Here is a 17,899-nt window from a genome sequence, read left to right on the forward strand (position 1 = left end):
TTATATGAATTATAGTAATTCGTCAGTCTTCAGCATTCAGAGCTCGACAGCAAGATTCAATAGGTCGAACAGCTAAGCAGACCTCAACCTTGGGTTTCACACTTCGCGCAGAGTGAACGATCTTCAAATTAATTTTGTAACCTTTATCATAATGTTATTTAATAAAGGACATAAGGAACTATTTAAAGCACCTCCACACTCTATGGCCTACTGGTTCTAATAGGCCCAATAGCTTAATCGGTACGCAACCATAAAAAAAGGCCATGGTCACTTGGCTTTTTGTGTAAAACGTTGGTTTTTGCGAATGTCCACAAGTATAATAAATATTTTGGGAATATTTTGCTTGAACTGTCGGTGTGTTAAGTGATTTTAAGCAATACAATTGGAGGCTTCAAGAAGGCCATTTTACATATATAGGAGAGGGTGGGGCTATATCAGTCGACGTTTGCCTAGTGCTATTATTGGAAAAAAGCAGTGTTACGGGAATGAAAAGAAATGCCATTATACTCGCCAAAAACTTTTCTGCTATACACGATCCGAGTGAGCTCACCATAATTCACTCATTCTCAAAGAAATATTAATTGGAGACATTTATGTCGTTAGCCCGTTTGTTTCCAGAAGCTGGGCTTGTATGACCTAGAGGCGAAGCTATATTGGTTATTAAGAATTTCTCAAAGGAAGTCAATCAATTCAGTTAAAACTGATTTCTTCCTGGAGAGGGCTGTGATTATGGTTAGAGAATCCGACCCTTTTTTGTCATTTACGGGCAAGATAGGTAGGTCAAACAGATTCATATAAAATTGGGTCGCGTAGTGTGAAGCTGCTCAATAACAATGTGCGCATCGTTCGTCAAAGCTAACCTGACCGCATAGTCTATCGTGGTTGTGCACAATTTTTGGTATAATTAATTATCCGTAGTAAATTCTGATTGATGAACCATTCGCAATATAATCCATGTGCCGATAATTCTATTTTGTGCATTACGTCAGTAAGGTTACTGAATTTTTTTCAAACGCAAGCGTATATGAGTCGCTGTTGACAACGAGGACATTTTTTGTGTATGTTCCTGGTAGTAAAAATGCTTCCTCGTGTGTGTGTGGCTCGGTTAGGTGACACACTAGAATCGTTCCCTACAAAGAGCCTACGCCAATGTGAGGTATCGGCACGAGGCATGGACGATCGAAAAACCAAGGTTGGCCACGCATAAGCGTTCACCCCTGCAGACAGAAAGGGCTCATCCCACGGCGCTTGTTTAATCCTTTCATTTGAGAACATCATCAACAAACTAGCTCATTTTTACCTAGTTTTCTTCGGTTTCCAAAATTGCAGAGACTCAATAATCGATTGTAGGAAAGATTCCCACTTTCGTTTTGTGTCCAGTACGTGCGTCTAGTGACTTTCTAATGTTACTTTGGTATTTACCGAAGAAATCATAGCCGCTGAGCATTTGCATCAGGCCAGACGCTAGTTGACCCTGCCTCTTTGTGATCCACGCTATCTTTGATCAGTTTTCGTATGATATTTTCTGCCATTTTCCTGTCGTAACGGTTTTTATCTTTTTTTTTTACTTGCCTATTCAGATATTTTGCTATTTTTTCCTGTGCGGCAGATTCCACCGGACCAGTCTGGCGGTCGTCGCAAGAGGCAGTTCTGAACGCTTTACCTATCCGTATAGCTATTGGTCTTTCAACCCTTTTAAATCTAGTTAGGTGATTATTTTGCGAAGAGCTGTCCCTCACATGTGTACTACCTAGAGAACCACGGAATCCGCCACTGATGCAAAAACCTTCGATCCGTTCGTGTTAAACAAGATCCTCGCTAGGTAGTTAGTCATCTGGAAGGTTTTATTTTTATTATTAACATAATCAACATGTCTTCTTCCGTTTAGCCTTAATCTAAAATGGTGCGCAGGTATTTTATAATGTCCTTTGGTAGAACTCTGTGGCCATGCGTCTTAAGGCTTACATCTATCGCCTGCTCTGCTTCGTCTACTGAGTACTGCCAGCTTTGCGTTTTCCGGGGCTAGTTCAAGACTAAAGAGTGTAATCCATATATTGACTAAGTCGCAGGCATCATTAATGTTGGATTGCAGATCCTTAGTGGCTTTTCTCATTACAACTGCTGCTAGGCCATCAACAAGTGCTACAAGTCTGGTCGATCCTAGGTAATCTTGCTGCAGGACGCCATCGTACCCTATACTCCAGAAAAGATGGCCCAACGTCCTGAAGCCTGAAGTGGATCTCTTGATATGCGATACGCGGTCCTGCCGTACACTATCTATTTATTATTTAGTTAACTCGCTATGACACTTTGTACATACGGTTGCAGGTACTTTTTTTATTATTATCCCCAAGGATATGGAACTGAACACGTTTTAAATTTCAAACGCCGCTAATGCACTTTTCATAGACTTAAACAGGTCATCTGAGATAGGATGTTTGACGTCATTTTCTTTTAGCATTTTGCTAGCACTAATATTTTTTGTCATTTTGTCGATCGCGTTAAGTAAGCATATTAATTTATCTGTTAAGGATACCCTCAAATAGATGCACTGCCTCAATTTCGCTTCCATATCAGAATTCTACCAGTATTTGTTAGAGGACTTTCTAAGGTGCGCACTAACTTTTCTATACTCCTTTTTTGGGTTATTTAGCATCGTCAACAAATTTTGTGAGGCCGAGCCCAGTGTGGGTCTACTTATACTAGCTTTGATCTCCGATAGTTTATCTGGGTCAATGTTTGTATTAGGGCGAAAAGTTGCCAGCGATTTCTTAGAGCGGCTACTAAGGCTGCATTTTATGTAGAAGCAATCAAAAAAGGTTCTTCACTTCCTGTCAAACTGTTTACCCCGCTCTTGGAGGTAGAAGGCTGTTGCTAAAGCTAAGTGAGAGATCGATGGCGTACGACGAGCACCTTCGCCTGAATGAGTTGATTATATATGGGTTATTTGACGCCGCCTAGTCCTTCCTAGTTGCTTACGTGGGTATTACACCATGACATACAATGTGCATTGAAGTCTCGTGGCATGATTATGTTTCGGCTATTTTCAAAATCAACTATGCGTCCAAGGTCGTTGAGCTAACAATCGAAAGAGCGAACTCTGCGTCACGTGAATAGTACATATCTACAGTTAGGAGGCCCTCCACCATCACCCAAATGATTGCATCCAGTGATACCAGGAATGTTGAAATGATGTATGAAAGCGGTCATGTCCCCTCCCAAGTCGCGGTACCATTCACCGAGCTCGTGCATACTTCTATCGTTAGGCTCTGCAGTTATATATTGACCCTACTAGTGGTTACAAATTGCCCCTATAAATTATGGGTCAGTCCTGACCCATTCAAATTTGCTTGAATCTTTATTGCTCGAGTGTATGTGTAGCTTGAGTCCCAGATACACGACGAAACTCCTATCTATAAACATTATATATTGTTAACCATTCGCTTGGTGATTTTCAGTGTGGCAGTGCAAGTAGTGATGAGCATTCCGGCAAACCCTTACTTGTAGCATGCAGCTTGCTCCTTCTTCTTTCAGGATAGCTCGCTGCCCAGTGTCCAAATTTTAAACAATTGGGCCATAATTTTAGGGAAATCGGCTCCTTGACGTGGAACATTACTTATCCTAGTTGGAACTTATTCTGAGGTGACTGTTGCCGTCCTAATACCTTAAAAGCTTCACTTAGGCTACTATACTTCTGACATTGTTACTTTTCATACAGATGCTATGTTTTCGATTGTCGTGAGCTCGTTAAAGCCTCTCATAATGAGGCTGAATTCCACATTAGCATTCTATCCTCGGCTGTATGATTCTTCGGAGCTGCTATTTGAGAGGAGAATTTTTAACCGCTGCCAGCTCTCCTTCTTTAACCTGAAACTTTATCTTGTCATTATCGTTCAGCGAAATTTTCTTAACATTGACACCATAATCCGCAATAGTAATGTTCGTTTTTATCTCGGCCAATACTTGGGTATATGACTCTAGTATCACCACGCCGTTAAGTTTTGTAGGATCGATTCTTAGGTTTCCTGCTGGCTAATAAAAAGCCTAGGTCCACTTTGAAATTATTTTAATTAGCTGCCCATATCCCTTGGATCTAGGCCCATTATGTAAAATAAGAAAAGAGATAAAGCATTCAATGACACTGTTCTTTAGAATTTCAGATTCTTGATGCAGGATTTCAAAAAGGTTTTCATTAATAACGTCGCTATTGTTACCTTTGGAGAAATCCCCCTAGGTCAGTTTCGTTCAAGTCAACGGCATTCTTCCTCAGCCCCCTTATGCTAAGTCCATAATCCAGATGATACTTGGGTTTGTTTAGTTAACGGGTTTGTGTTTCTTTACAAATTCGGACCCTGGTTCATTGATAAGAGCGTTTTTACTTCACTGTCCTTGAATATAGATTGTTTAAAGATTAAAGTTTTTTGGTAAATCTTTGGTGACTAATATTGTTTAGTTAGTTCAATAGTTTGTACCTTACCTGTGCATCATCCATTTCCACAGTTAGTAGGTCAGCGTCCGTTTGACTTTGGGCATTCACTTTACTACTGTTATCGCTTAATCTCTGGTATTTGAGTTGCTCTACTTTGTAGTTGAATGCCCCTTTTTTTCTCTCATACCTTTGCTATGCGCTACTCACCTATTTGTTTTGCTCTAGCAAAAAATTTAGAAAACTTCTGAGCGGCTCAGAGGTATTACCCAACGGGTCGTAGACACTTCTAATACTTTCGATTGTTCTCATCACGGCGTGTAGGAGCAGCTGAAAGTCCTTTTCATCGACAAACTGGGTTCACTTGCTGCCAATCTTTTAACAAACAGTTTTTCAGTTAGCTGACTTTCCATCTATGTTATTCAACAGAACCATAATCATGCTATCGTCCGAATCCGTGTTACTAATTGCCTTTGTTTGGTTATAATTAAAGTTAAGGGTTAAAGGTTAGAAGTTATATTTAGATAAATCGGAAAACAATGTGCGAAATACTTCCCTGACTGAAGAAGAAAAGATGGGCGATGCCAGATCTTCGGCCTCTTCCGATAATGGAGAAAGCATTAGGAAAATAAATACCAATCGCACCCAAATTCCACTTTTACACGGAGCCCTTTGGAATACGTCTGCACTGCTCGATGGTAACGATGAGACTAGTAACGACGACATATGGTAAAACAACTGCGGAACTACAATGCCTTTTTGAAACGGCCATGTACATACATACGCGTGTGCACTGAATTGTACTTGCCGAGCACATAGGTCTCTCACTTTCTCTATAGAAGTAATATCGACGGCATCTGGTTTTATGTGTGCTCGAAATACGGCAATCAATATAGTATCTGCTTATAGCTGTTTTATAAAAAAAACGGCATTTTAAAATTTAGTCAAAAGAAGAATCCAGTAATTGGAATCGCGTTAAATTTCTGGGTCGTACATTTAAAAAAAATATGGAAGCTTGATATGGAATACTAAGACATTGAATCATTATTCTCTTGCCAGAAGAAAAATGAAGCGGCCCATTAGCCCTTGCCTTATATAGGCTTACCTTCGTTCGCTTATTTTTACTGCATTTTCTAAAGTAAAGTTGTCTATCCACCTCGCTAGTACGTAGACCTATAGCCCGTTTCAGTGGAAGGAATTACAATAACAGCAAAGATGATGAAATGATAACGGCACTATATTATCTTGATAGAACAAAATGAATGTGAATGGTAATCAAGCATCGATTCCGTCAAAAGCGAAATTGTCTTAACCAGTTTTATTCTGCTCCTACGGAGAATTGCCCTTTTTATCCCGTTCAGGTCAGCCATTTCTCTTCAAGTCAATTGGATTCGACGGTGTCGAATTGTAAGAATGACGTCGCCCCATGTGGCGTAGGTCGCCGGGAAACAGGGGCGCGCAGGGCTCATACGTGTGTTTGTCTGCACGTGCATGCTTGGTTAGGATCGTTGCCGCATTGTGTGCGGGCGACTGCCATGATAGTTTTGCGAACGCATATCAACCGTTGTCACCTTTTGTGCTTTATAAATCGGCGATTCACTCGGCTGGTGATTCTTCTTCTGTAAAAGGCACACATAGTTAACTCTTTTGTTACCCCGCTTTTTGTACTCGTCGAATAGAACTGCGGGCCTGAAACTCGAGCGCGTGAAAAGAACGAATAGCGCAGGACAGAGGCTGGCCAGAAGCGTCAAGAAGCATCGAGGGTTGTAGCTTTTCGTAGTGTTAGTTTCTCATATGCCGTTTGCCTCGCGGCAGGTACATGTTCCTTTGAAGCTCTTGTCATATAGAGGTCATATCAAGGTCAGCCTGACTGTTCTTAGTTCCATAATAGTTTTTTTTAGCGAGCCACGGCGGCACGCTGTTCCTGTGAGTACACATAGAAATAATATGATCTGGGCCTGTTAGAAGCGTGCTACGCGATATGGTGTTAGATATAATAACACGTATATGGAAAGGGCTTATCGAAGGCAACGCCTTGAAAGTGAATGATTGGATATCTGAAACAGTCTGATACATTACATGATGAATTACAAGAGTGCGTTCACGCACTAAAACGTTTAAGAAAGCACGACAGCTCAAACTAGTACAAAATGCAAACTGTGTTTGGTGTTATTACTATTAATGGAATATAGAAAATAAAATATTCTAGTGTTAACTAAAAAATCAGCAAAGCCTATTAACTAATTATATAAGTCAATTTCAAACTGATTAAAAATAAGAATGTTGAAATTTTATACCGATATCATCTAACGTGACAAAGGTTTATCGCGTGCTATGAACAAAGTTCAAAGAGATTTATTTAATAGTTTAAATAAAATGAATAAGCTACTCTTTCATATTTTATGTACGATCTAAAGATCTTTCGGCACTCAGTGAAACGTGCCATTATAACGCTGGTGTGTGTATATATATATATATGCGTAAGACCTCTGCGTATGTTACATTACGGCTTATGTTTTAGTGCGTATAGAAATACGTGTACAAAAATCTTGCACGCTGAGTTCACCAGTTCTTCTTGAACAACCCATGGTTAAAGCGAATGCTATTTTCTGGAGCGATGTAGGATTTCTTCCATATCTTTCCACATTTCTCGTCACCAATGGCTGACCAGTTGTCTTTATTGACACGTGATTTTGTGTGGGTCTCTTAAACTTTACGGCAGACGGGCACAATAAATGGAATGATCGAATCTGTTGGAGTGGTAAGGTTAGCGTATTCGACCCATGCGACTAAGCACGTACACAGTGACCGCTTGTTTTTCTGGTTGTCACTGTATGTCGAACCGCGCACAGGCTATCAGAGGTAGGGGAAGAGTTTAGCACAAGAACGAAGCACTTGTATTGTATTATTGATGAATATTGTAGAATTAAATTGTTTTCACCTATTGTTTTTTTCACCATATACTGTTTACTTACAATGTGTTTACCGCAAGCTGTTTCGAAAATTTTTTCCGTCATACGCAGATGAATACGTTAATGTCCGAACATTAATCCAGTTTCATCCATATCATGATTTTGATCGTTCATATTAAAAGGGACTTGTTCATTTTTTGATAGAAACTGGTTGTTGTAAGTATGAGTCATCTACTTCATAAGGCATTGGCGTGTTTTCTAAGGATGATTCTTGAGTTGGTATTTTCCGCCAGCTAATGCAGCACTCGCTGTCCGATTAGTGTTATAGAAACGCTTCGAGAACAGTCTAAATCCGTTCCTATGAAACACAAAACCTAACAGGTGAAACCTGCAAGTCCTGGATCTTGTTATTTATTGTTTACAACTGAGCTAGAGGCTTAAAGTGAATGGCCATATTTATTAGTTTCGTAAAAACTGGCTCGCACTTCTTTCTAGAGCCTCGTTTCTCAAAAGCCAACAGCCTGAATTAAGAACGCATATCGGCTAGGCATCGCGACATGTTGATCTATCAAAACCCTGACAGCGACCTGCATGATTTCTTTCCCCGACTATCATTCTATAATACGTTACGCAACGAAAAGTTACTGGTGTATGTCCATTTTGGAACATTTGCCAAAAATTCATCTGCTTATTGATAGTGTACGACACAAGTTCCGATAGAGTTTCCGACAATATTCTAAATGTGTACTATAGGGGTTCCAATCAACCGAGTTGATTGGAGCCCTTATAGTATCTTACAAAAAACAACCAGCAATATCTTCAGCAAGCAGCTGAAAGCAATAGCTTTCAGGTTGTGTTTTGACACACAAAGGACACACGATCGAATACACGCATATCATTAAGACGGCACATGGCGATCCGGCCAGAATTTCTGGATTTGTCTCCTTCATGTAGATTTTCTTTTGCGACATATACATTCGAGTCGGTGTTTCTATTCCCCTATAGTGTATAGCAACCACCTTAGCTCACTGCTATTATTTATTTGTGTATGACATGTACATACAGGCTCAAGCCTCAGATTCAGGGCCTCCATCTGCCTGGCAGTGCCTCACAGCCTAAACGAATAGCGACAAGAGTAGATCGATTTTTTACATCTAGATATTAACACATTATATGCGACCTTTCCATGCATGTAGAACGTATGCTAACTATATGAAACTATAATTAGCTATATCGCTTTTATCGAACACGCGCCCTTTTCCTCGTATGCAGAACTGACGCATTACATCGTGTTCGGGTCTGACTCGCGTAGCGATCATGACTGGCTATATCAGCGCTGAGAAACATTCAAAGCTTGTGGGTCCCCTATCTATTGATTAATTTACTAAAGCGGTAGATCCATGACATCAGCAATGTACCGAAGACCTGCATTTGATCAACGACAGTTAGCTCCTCGTATATGTGCATATCACCAGGTTTAAATATCTATAATTGATGTATCCGTCGTTATTGTTACACTATGGTCTGATTACCTGGTATACTAACCCGAATACGTATATGGAATACATATACATATATATGTATATATATATATACATATATGTGCGAATTCGTTTAGGAGTTAGTTTTACGATCCAGGCTTATTTTGCTTTGTTTATTTACGGGCTTCATATAGATGGTGACAAAAGATTGCTTTATAGAATACAGTAGTGCCAGCAAGGTGCTGCATATATAATAAGATACAGAAAAAGTCTGCTATTAGTGAGCACGGATAATGCTATAAACCGTTTAATTCTATTTCTATTTCTTTTTCTTTTTTCTTTTTATGTATAAAAACACGTTATGGAGGAAGAGTAATTTCTTGATAAGATTATGTTGCGAACATTTAAAAATGCACCGATAGTTCTTTTGACTTGATCTTGCAATATACTTAGTATTGCAATATACAATAGTACTTGCGTGATCCATTAGTCTGGATCATCAGCGACAGCTGTTACAATACCCTCCCTTGGACACTTGTAGTGGTAATCTTTCTTGTCAAGTTGGTTGAAAACCATGCGATGCTCAATCTTAGAATACAGTTCAATAGGTGCTATGTCTTTATATTTACATCTAACAGCGTCGTTAGGTGTTCCATCAGACCGCTGGCTTCTGAAACGAGGTGTGCCTACGCCCGGATTCGAACCTAGATCGCAACGTCCCTAATGCGCAAACACGTTACCTTGTAATCTATCGCAGGAAATGAATAAGCGCTATTTGAATCTTACTTATTCCCCATATATCTTAACAACAAATAGTCGAAAAAAGCTTTTTACAAGTAATAATACGTAAGTTGAAAAAAGGACAAAAAATCGAATGCGACCTTCGCTGTTCTAGCACTGCTCAATTGTTAACGCTACCATCAACAATGTTTTTACGTTGTCATTTTGTATTTCTTATGGATTCAAATGAGGATATGGATCGTATAAGTTTTACGTATAAAAACTGCCCGCTTACCATGTAATTTAAAATTAGTAATAAAGACACAGATGTTTGTCAACTATGGTGTCAATGATCGATCGAAGCTAAAAACCTATTCCCTGGAAAGAGCAGAGTCTAGCTTTGCTGCATATATATATGCATGCATACAATTTTGTCAAGATAAATACGAGAGACTTTGAAGCGTTTGTTTTGCCACTGGAATAATTTTGATTGTCCTATTACGACGGTCCGTTCTAGCTGACCGCGAATACGATCCCACTAGCGCCTTGTCGATTCGTCCGCCCGACGAATGGTAATTTCTTTACTTCTTGGTAAAGTTACCAACTGACGAAACGAAATAAACATTTACAGGCATATATAGTATACAATCCAACATATGTAAAAGCTCACATTGGCAGTACCACATAATGGCTGAAAGCATATAAGCCACATTTACGTATATATATATATATATAAGCATTGAAGGTGGACGGCGCATATATACGAGTCGAATACACGCATCGTTGATGTGAGATCACGCGTCGTACGGTCGACAGTTATTAGAAATGCATAAATCATCGTAGGGTGCATGCATTGGGTATCTGTTTCTGTGTACGTCTATATTTCGTTGGCCAATACAGTGTCACACGCACCGAGACGCAGATTTCAGCGTAGAAATCCAGGTCGAGATGACAGATGATGTTTTGTAACGCGGCTTTACTTTAGAATTCAGCGGCATTAGCAGCAGCAGCAGCGTTACACATTACAGCGCCACAGGCCATTGAGCGCAGGAACGGTGTGGAACTGCTTACGGCCGCAAATTTCGCTTCCACTAGACGCTCGTGGACGCGTCTAGCCCGTGGAGTTGCTTTCCCGAAGCGAACTCAATCGCTTGATTAGGCAGAGGAGTTTAGAAGTTGTTTTATTTTTGCTTAACGTTTTTTGTCGCTACTTGGTCGTTTCTTCCCACATCATCTGCAGTCAACGGTTGCGCCGCGGCAGCGTAACAGTGAGAGCATTAGCGGCACTAAAATGGAGAAACAGAGAGAGATGAGCAAACAGAATAGATAGAGAAGACCGGCATCTTCCCAGAATTTTTGATTTATGTATGAAAATGCTTCATTGCTACTAGATAAATCGCTATTTTATCATACTCCGCTGAAGGTGGTGGTTGTAGGATGGGTGGCGGGGACGAGCGTTCCTTCAGGGCTTCTGTTTGCCGCAGTCGCAGCACTACCCTGTAGCCACACTATTGCTACAGCGAGAGGCATCACCTCCAGCAGACACACATTGGCAATTACGCTATTGCTACTATGACGATACCTATTATCGATTGGCCAACGATTCCACTCCTGACTGGAAATAATAATAAGACGCGATTATTTGGTTTTTATCGTTATCACTATTAGCAGATATATAGTAGTAGGCTAATGATGGCAATAGAAACAGCAGCAGCGGCGACACCACTAGCAACAGTTGACTATGTCTTGATATTGTTTTCATGCGCGTTTCTGATTGGAAGAGGCTTCATTTTTTAAGCTTCGTCGCGGAATAATATTGACACCACGATGACAAAAAGATACCGAGGCGCAAACGCAGATCGAGGTAAAAACAGCGCAGAACAAGCGCCCTCTAACGCGAAGACATGCGTGCGGAAGTGGGAAAAGAAAAAGAAGCCTGTTTACATGTTGACTCGAAACAAACATCTTCGTTGCGTGTCATCGCTTGTTCGTAGCGTACGCCGCTACACAGATAGATTGTGTATCATGTCTTGTTGATAAACAGTTTTTGTTGCAGTTAATATTAAATGAAACTCATAAAAAAGGGCCTTTATATATATAGAGGCTGAATTACTTCATGTGCGTGATTATGAAGTTCGCTGGCGATATTCAGATTGTTGCTATGTTGGCCAGGCCGAATTTAAAATCACGTTGCAAAGGTGCTAGATCATCTGCCAGCGTTAAGGCCGTGCTGTTCAAAGGGGAGGTTTGCGGGGGTATTCGTGCTAACTGCTTAAAAGCTGTGTAGGTTCCAAATGCCGACGGGGTTTTTTTGCACTGGAGTGAAATAGATGTCATATTCGGGTGAGGATTATGAAATGCGTTTCATATGTCCTCTAGTGATTTCGCAGCTATTAATTAAGCGGTCTGTTCAGGCTGGCTTAACAGATAACGTTTGCCAACAAATATTCAATATCTAGACAATAGAATAATCAAAACGAGCGGGTGTTCCGCTCGCATCCAGTCACGGCAGCGGCTTATTGTTTCGATATATTTGACATTACAAAAGACACCATGTCAAATTACGCATATAGACATAAGGATGTTAAAACCTATATAATTTGATGTCATTCGTATCTCCGTCATGATAAAGCAACTGTGACGTACCATAGGAGTGGGATGAACACTCGCGATGGGTGGTTATTTGCGTGGACAGGGGTACGATAACTTTTACGGTATAATTGTGTATGCGTACTACATTCTGTATTCTGCATGGTCTTACTTGAAAAATATGTTGCTTTTCAACGTTCTGAATAACATTGATTTTGGACAGTGGCATCAAGTGCTTCGTGCTTCAATAGTTAAAGCCACGCGCCCATTTCATCGTAGAACGTAACGTTGTGAACGTCAAACACTTAAACTTTCGTTAATTCACCTATTAAATATAATTCATTTTGGATAATCAAAGAAGTTACGCAGCTTTGGTCTAATAGAAACAACATTGCCGCCAGTCATATTTTATTAATTTATGTGTCCAGTCGTTCGGCGACTCTATAAAACTACGTTATTTTTCATTTCGTGTAGCTCGAAGGATACTCGATGGTCCCTTAGTGTCACGGCAGAAGCGTTTCGGGATACGTCTGCTATCAAGCAACACGACTAGAACGAAATTAGCTATTATTACTGTTAAGCAAGCCAATGCACGGTTCCCACGCTGGCGTGAGGCTATTTTGTACAAATTACTTTATATCGGCTCGAGAAACCTTGCCTTCTACCCACCTCAAACGTCTACCGTACTTCATTGTATAGATGTTTTTGATGTTTGCTACATCATTTTTTCTCACACGCTTCCCACATGAAATGCTCTGAAAGCACGTATCTCTTTATCTGTGCTTGCCCCCTTCTTTGAGACAAAGTGCGAAAGGATCATCAATTACTTGTATGGCGTGAGCATCTGTTACCGTTAGGAAAGCAGAAATAAGCAAACACCAATGTTAATCTGGTGGCAAACAAGCATATTCCAGCCATGCTTCATTGCCATATGTATGTCAGGCCAAACTTGTCTGCTAAGGTTGTTGATATGAGCTAAGCTTTTTCGAAGTACCGCTTCTGTCGATCAAACAGTCGACATAGGAGAGTTTAATACGCGCAGCTATTAGAAGCACGCCCTACGTGTCTATAGCATATCGTGCTGCGAGTTCGCTACTAGCCTATGCACTTCTGCCACCGGAAGCGTTTCATTAGTAACAACAGACTTTTTCTAAGCTGGCGTATCCTCATTGGGAAATGAGTCGATGTCGTCCACGGTCTACTATCGTGTTACTTGGTGAAAGATTTAAGACAGAGGCGTCGCGATCGGTATTTTCTGGTGCCAATGTCCGCATTAACTCGTTGTGGTAGATAGTCTACATGTGTTTATTTAGTAAAAAGAAAGCTATTAACTTCGCCATAGTCGACAATAACTTGAAGTCGTATATCAATAATCGTTGACATACTTAGTATAAAATTAACCTAAAGCGACAACCACTTCACTATGTCTTGAAGTATCTGTAAGTTGTCCAGAAAGGTTTCACTCACTTTAGAGAAAAGGTAATTACAAATCACGATGATTAGACGAAGCAAAAAACGGGCACTCGTTCTAATACCTCTACCTAGGCTATAAACGTCTGCTATCAACCTGCGCTAATGAACAAGTACAAGCAGTTTGTACTTTATAAAAAAAAATGAACGTTACTCTATTGATCACACAATAATAATAATGGTGATAGATATTTATAGATGAAGCCGCTTTAGTTAAAGGGTCGTTGTGACGATGGACAAGAAGCGTTCAATAGTTCAGAGGCTCAAGCCTTTCGATCAATCAAGGCCAAAACGGCAACCATTGACCTACTATTCATTAGCTGTACATATGCTTGTATGTGTTCAGCTGCGCGTTAAGTCCAATAACATAGCATACATGCTTTATATGCGGACGGGTACCGCTCTACGGAATATGAACTTAGGATGGTCCAGATTTGAAATTGGACATAGATATACATTGTTTATGCTGGGAGCTCTGTGCGAAACAATCCTCAACTGTAATATCGAGTGTAAACATTAATTTGTTCTTAGCTACCCACTGAAATGCATACGGGAGTTGTCTATTGCTTCCAGCATTCCTATACGATCTGAATAGTTTTTTGCCACTCTGAACGATAAGACCCTATCCGATCCACCTCAATACCAGAGATGCTTACGTCAGTAGATGGTCTGGCGATCATACATGCTCAGTAACGAAGCTAGTATCCGCCTGAAATGGTCGGAGTTTCTATTCACATGATACGTATATAAGCAAAGGAAGACGCACTCAGTCTTTGTCTTAGCTGCATAAGAAATTTGTTGGGCCAGACAGGTTTGTTTGTATTTTTGTATCTGAAAGAGTGACAATTCAATTGGAAACATACCTATTTTATGTTAAGCAGTGCTTTAGACGAGTGCACGAAATGAGCGTACGTTTAACAGATGCATAGTTTTTGGAAGTATGAAAGTGCAGCGAAAATACTTCGGAATTAGGTTGGCGTTGGTGAAAGATCGGTAATAATAAATGGCATTGGATACGTAACGATGAAATCTGGACCAGTTACGCTTGATACGCCCTCGAATCGTCACAATGTGAGATCATAGTGCAGACTAGCGTATATCATTCTTGTACCGTAAGAATCATAAACGTAAATGACGAAACAGACAGTGCGACTGTACCCATGCCCAAATCTCGATCATGTACCTTGTCTCTATGTACCATTCATTTGTTGGTTAATTAATCAGCTATGAGCAATGAAACTCTGTATCACTTCAGCCAATTGAAGGAACAGGACCGTATTTGGGTGAAATGTTTGGCTTTCAAGCACCAGCTACGAATTATTTAGGACTTATAATAGGTTTTTTTTTTCTATTACATTATTACTTTACAAAAAAGGTATCCAGCTCCTTCAACCTGACCAAAACATTACACAATTAAGTAACGTTCCTAGGAATAATAACTGTACATTGTCGTAGTAAATGCGAATTCCACTGACGGACGTTAGCTGCTAGCGAAAAAATCTCTTCCCTGTCAGATTAGGCACCCCCTTATGAGAATCGCTGACCGCGAAGCTTTTTCCTGAGCACGTTTTTTCTTTCGAGTCCTAATCGAACCTGAGTAATTTTTATAATGAGGTCGCCTACCATAAAAATACGATGATCTTTAAACGTGATACCATCTTATGACGTTCTCCGTTATAGGCATGTACATACATCTATCGTTGACAACTCGTAATTACCAATGGCAAATTTCCAGTCATAGGACTCTGGTTAGTTTTTAAGAAATGATTATTGGAACAATTCAATATGGCTTTCTGTTACCATTTTTTAGTTTGTGTTATGTGTCTAATAAGCAGTATAGTCATTTCGCTCGAAGCCCGGTTCCCGTGTTCAGAGTTACCGTCAGCGAACATCGTCAGAAACCGCACAAGTTACGATGGTCGTTCATAAGAAGGAAATGTCCGTCGCCTACTCAGTTATAGCCCGTTTATCTATAGTTTAAAAATTCGCTGCGGAAGAGTCGATCCTACCTGTCCCATACCGACCATTGCAGTTCTATCATAGGTGAGTAAGCGCACAAAGATTATTTAACTGCTATTATCTATGATAAATGGATGTTTGTTAGCACACAAAAGTGTATTTAGTATATATGTTTCGTAAAGCCGACAGCACTCTATGTTCACGTCTGTAAGCCTATGTGGGGTGCAAGTATTGAGAGCGGAAAAATCTAGAAAAGCACGAGAAACTGAGAAGTTTGTAATATGTTTGTTGCTAACAACGGGTGAAATATATAATCTGGACATAGCTGTCCATCGATACACACAACGCATTAGGATGCATTCATTCATCGTTACGGTCGCGATCAGAGGACGTCTGAATTTCCTCAGCGCGATATGGTCAACCCCCAACTTTCTATTGATGTTTCCACTCTTGTCGTTAGCATAGTGAGATAAAGCTCAGTGCTGCTTACGAAACTCACATATGCAAACAACAACGACATCTACATATCATCAATGAACAATGAATTTAGGCAATGCACCGATGCAAGCACTAGTCATGGCTTCGGCCACATGAGCCCGTCTCGTATCGGCAATTCTCCTCGATTTCCTTTAATTCACAAACGTACAAATACTAAGTTGAAATAGAGAACTTTTGAGTGAGATATATTTAGTAGCACAATCGGTAAGTACTCAAGCCAAAGGAACTATAGTTTAAAGCCGTTGTGCCAAAGGTCTGAGATCCACGAATTCCAGAACGGCCAGTAGTCACTAGCGTAGAAAGTTGCGAAGAAAACTAGTAGTAACGCTATATGTAGGTTCGTGTCATATGGTGAAGCTTTGCACAGCGACTCCTCTGATTATGCTTCTCAGAAGGATCGATAATTTCTTTGAGAAATAATCAGAGTTGCATCTAAATGAAACTAAAACGTCGGTCTAGTTTCCTGAGGTACTACTCTAGAAGCGCACAGAAAGAATGAGGACAGTTTTTTATCCTTGTGACTGAATTTTGCGCTAATGACTGTGACACTTTATGACCGTTTCTAAGAACGAGAGATTCTTGAGCGGTTTGTCAACAACTGGTACAAAGTGTACCGCGTAGCACTTAACCATAGTCTGTGCCTGCGCATGTGGTCCGATTACCTCGTCCATTTCAAAGCTCAAAATGAACCTTCTTTAGCCTGCTCTTTTCATGAGCTTTGTTTTTTCAGCGTGACATATAAAGCTGTTTGTCGGTATCTTACCCTTTTTAGACACATGAAACTGACACAGTTGGGAAGTAATCTGTCACTTTCGGCACCTGGCAAAGCTTACTTTCTATCGCTACGACCTGTTTCACTGCGTGATGAACAATCCAGCCGGTCGAGTCGAAACAGCGTTATATCTACACACGAGAAGTCCTTACGCCTATAATACTCGCAACAGGACTAAAACTGTTTTTACAACAAAGAAACGGTTTTGCAAACAGGAGAGACGAAATCTCCGTGTAAAAGGCATAGCTCCATAATTAAAGAATACTATGTATTTTGTCATATAGTAGGACAACCCTACTCAATTTGAACTCGAGGTTACTCACGAACGCCGTTCATACGATTGATTCAATGGCGAAGTTCTCATGAGTACGATAAGACGTTGTAATATAAAGAACCATAGTCTGTAGCCTTTAATGAATCGTAGATAAGCTGATGATCAGCATAATGTTAAATACAATATGTAAAAACTGCGCTTTGTCAGAGTTTGACAAATATGTCGAAGGACGAATAGGTTGTAGGATTCACAGGCTGTCAAGTTGCTAGAAGTCAGCTGTCAACAGCCAAATATTATAAATCTTCGAGATAGTTTGCAACCTAGGATAGGTTATATAAGACGAATTATGATTTAGACCTGTGTTTGTCCTTTCGCTTGTATAAATAAAGAGAAAAATAAAATTATATAAGCGTAGAATTTGCAGCGGATGTGCAGGCTGAACGGCATGAGCTTTACTAGATATTCACAGGTGCCACAACGCTTTGATGTCCGAACAGAAATCTAGTCAAAAAGGGAAAACAAGCTCTATATAGAGAAATGGCTGAGTTACGCATATCTCATACATATGACCTACCACATAATGTAATACGTGTTTTCGCAGGTAGGTATTGATTGTGATTATGAATTCGGCGCAAACCATCCCTTCTCTTACGAAAAGGTGTTGCAGAAACTAGCTGCGTCTGTGTTCCCAATCAACCCTACGTTCCTTTTTAATGGGTGTTTGTTAACGGGAAAAGTGGTCGACACGCAACGATCTTGCAGTACGCAGTGCATATGTCCGAATGGGCAGTAATATCA

The 17,899-nt window shown here is 40.2% G+C and overlaps 1 long non-coding RNA gene across 1 annotated transcript in view; it reads left to right on the forward strand.

Annotated features, from left to right (window-relative positions):
* The first annotated feature begins 13,064 nt into the window (after positions 1 to 13,064).
* Positions 13,065 to 17,899, forward strand: part of LOC111264207 (uncharacterized) — a 44,124-nt gene continuing 39,289 nt past the window's right edge. The window contains exon 1 of the long non-coding RNA XR_002682750.2: positions 13,065 to 15,641. This is a non-coding gene — a long non-coding RNA (uncharacterized LOC111264207). The remainder of the gene's footprint in view (positions 15,642 to 17,899) is intronic.

Source organism: Varroa jacobsoni, unplaced genomic scaffold, assembly GCF_002532875.2.
Source record: "Varroa jacobsoni isolate VJ856 unplaced genomic scaffold, vjacob_1.0 scaffold_832, whole genome shotgun sequence".
Lineage (NCBI taxonomy): Eukaryota > Metazoa > Arthropoda > Arachnida > Mesostigmata > Varroidae > Varroa > Varroa jacobsoni.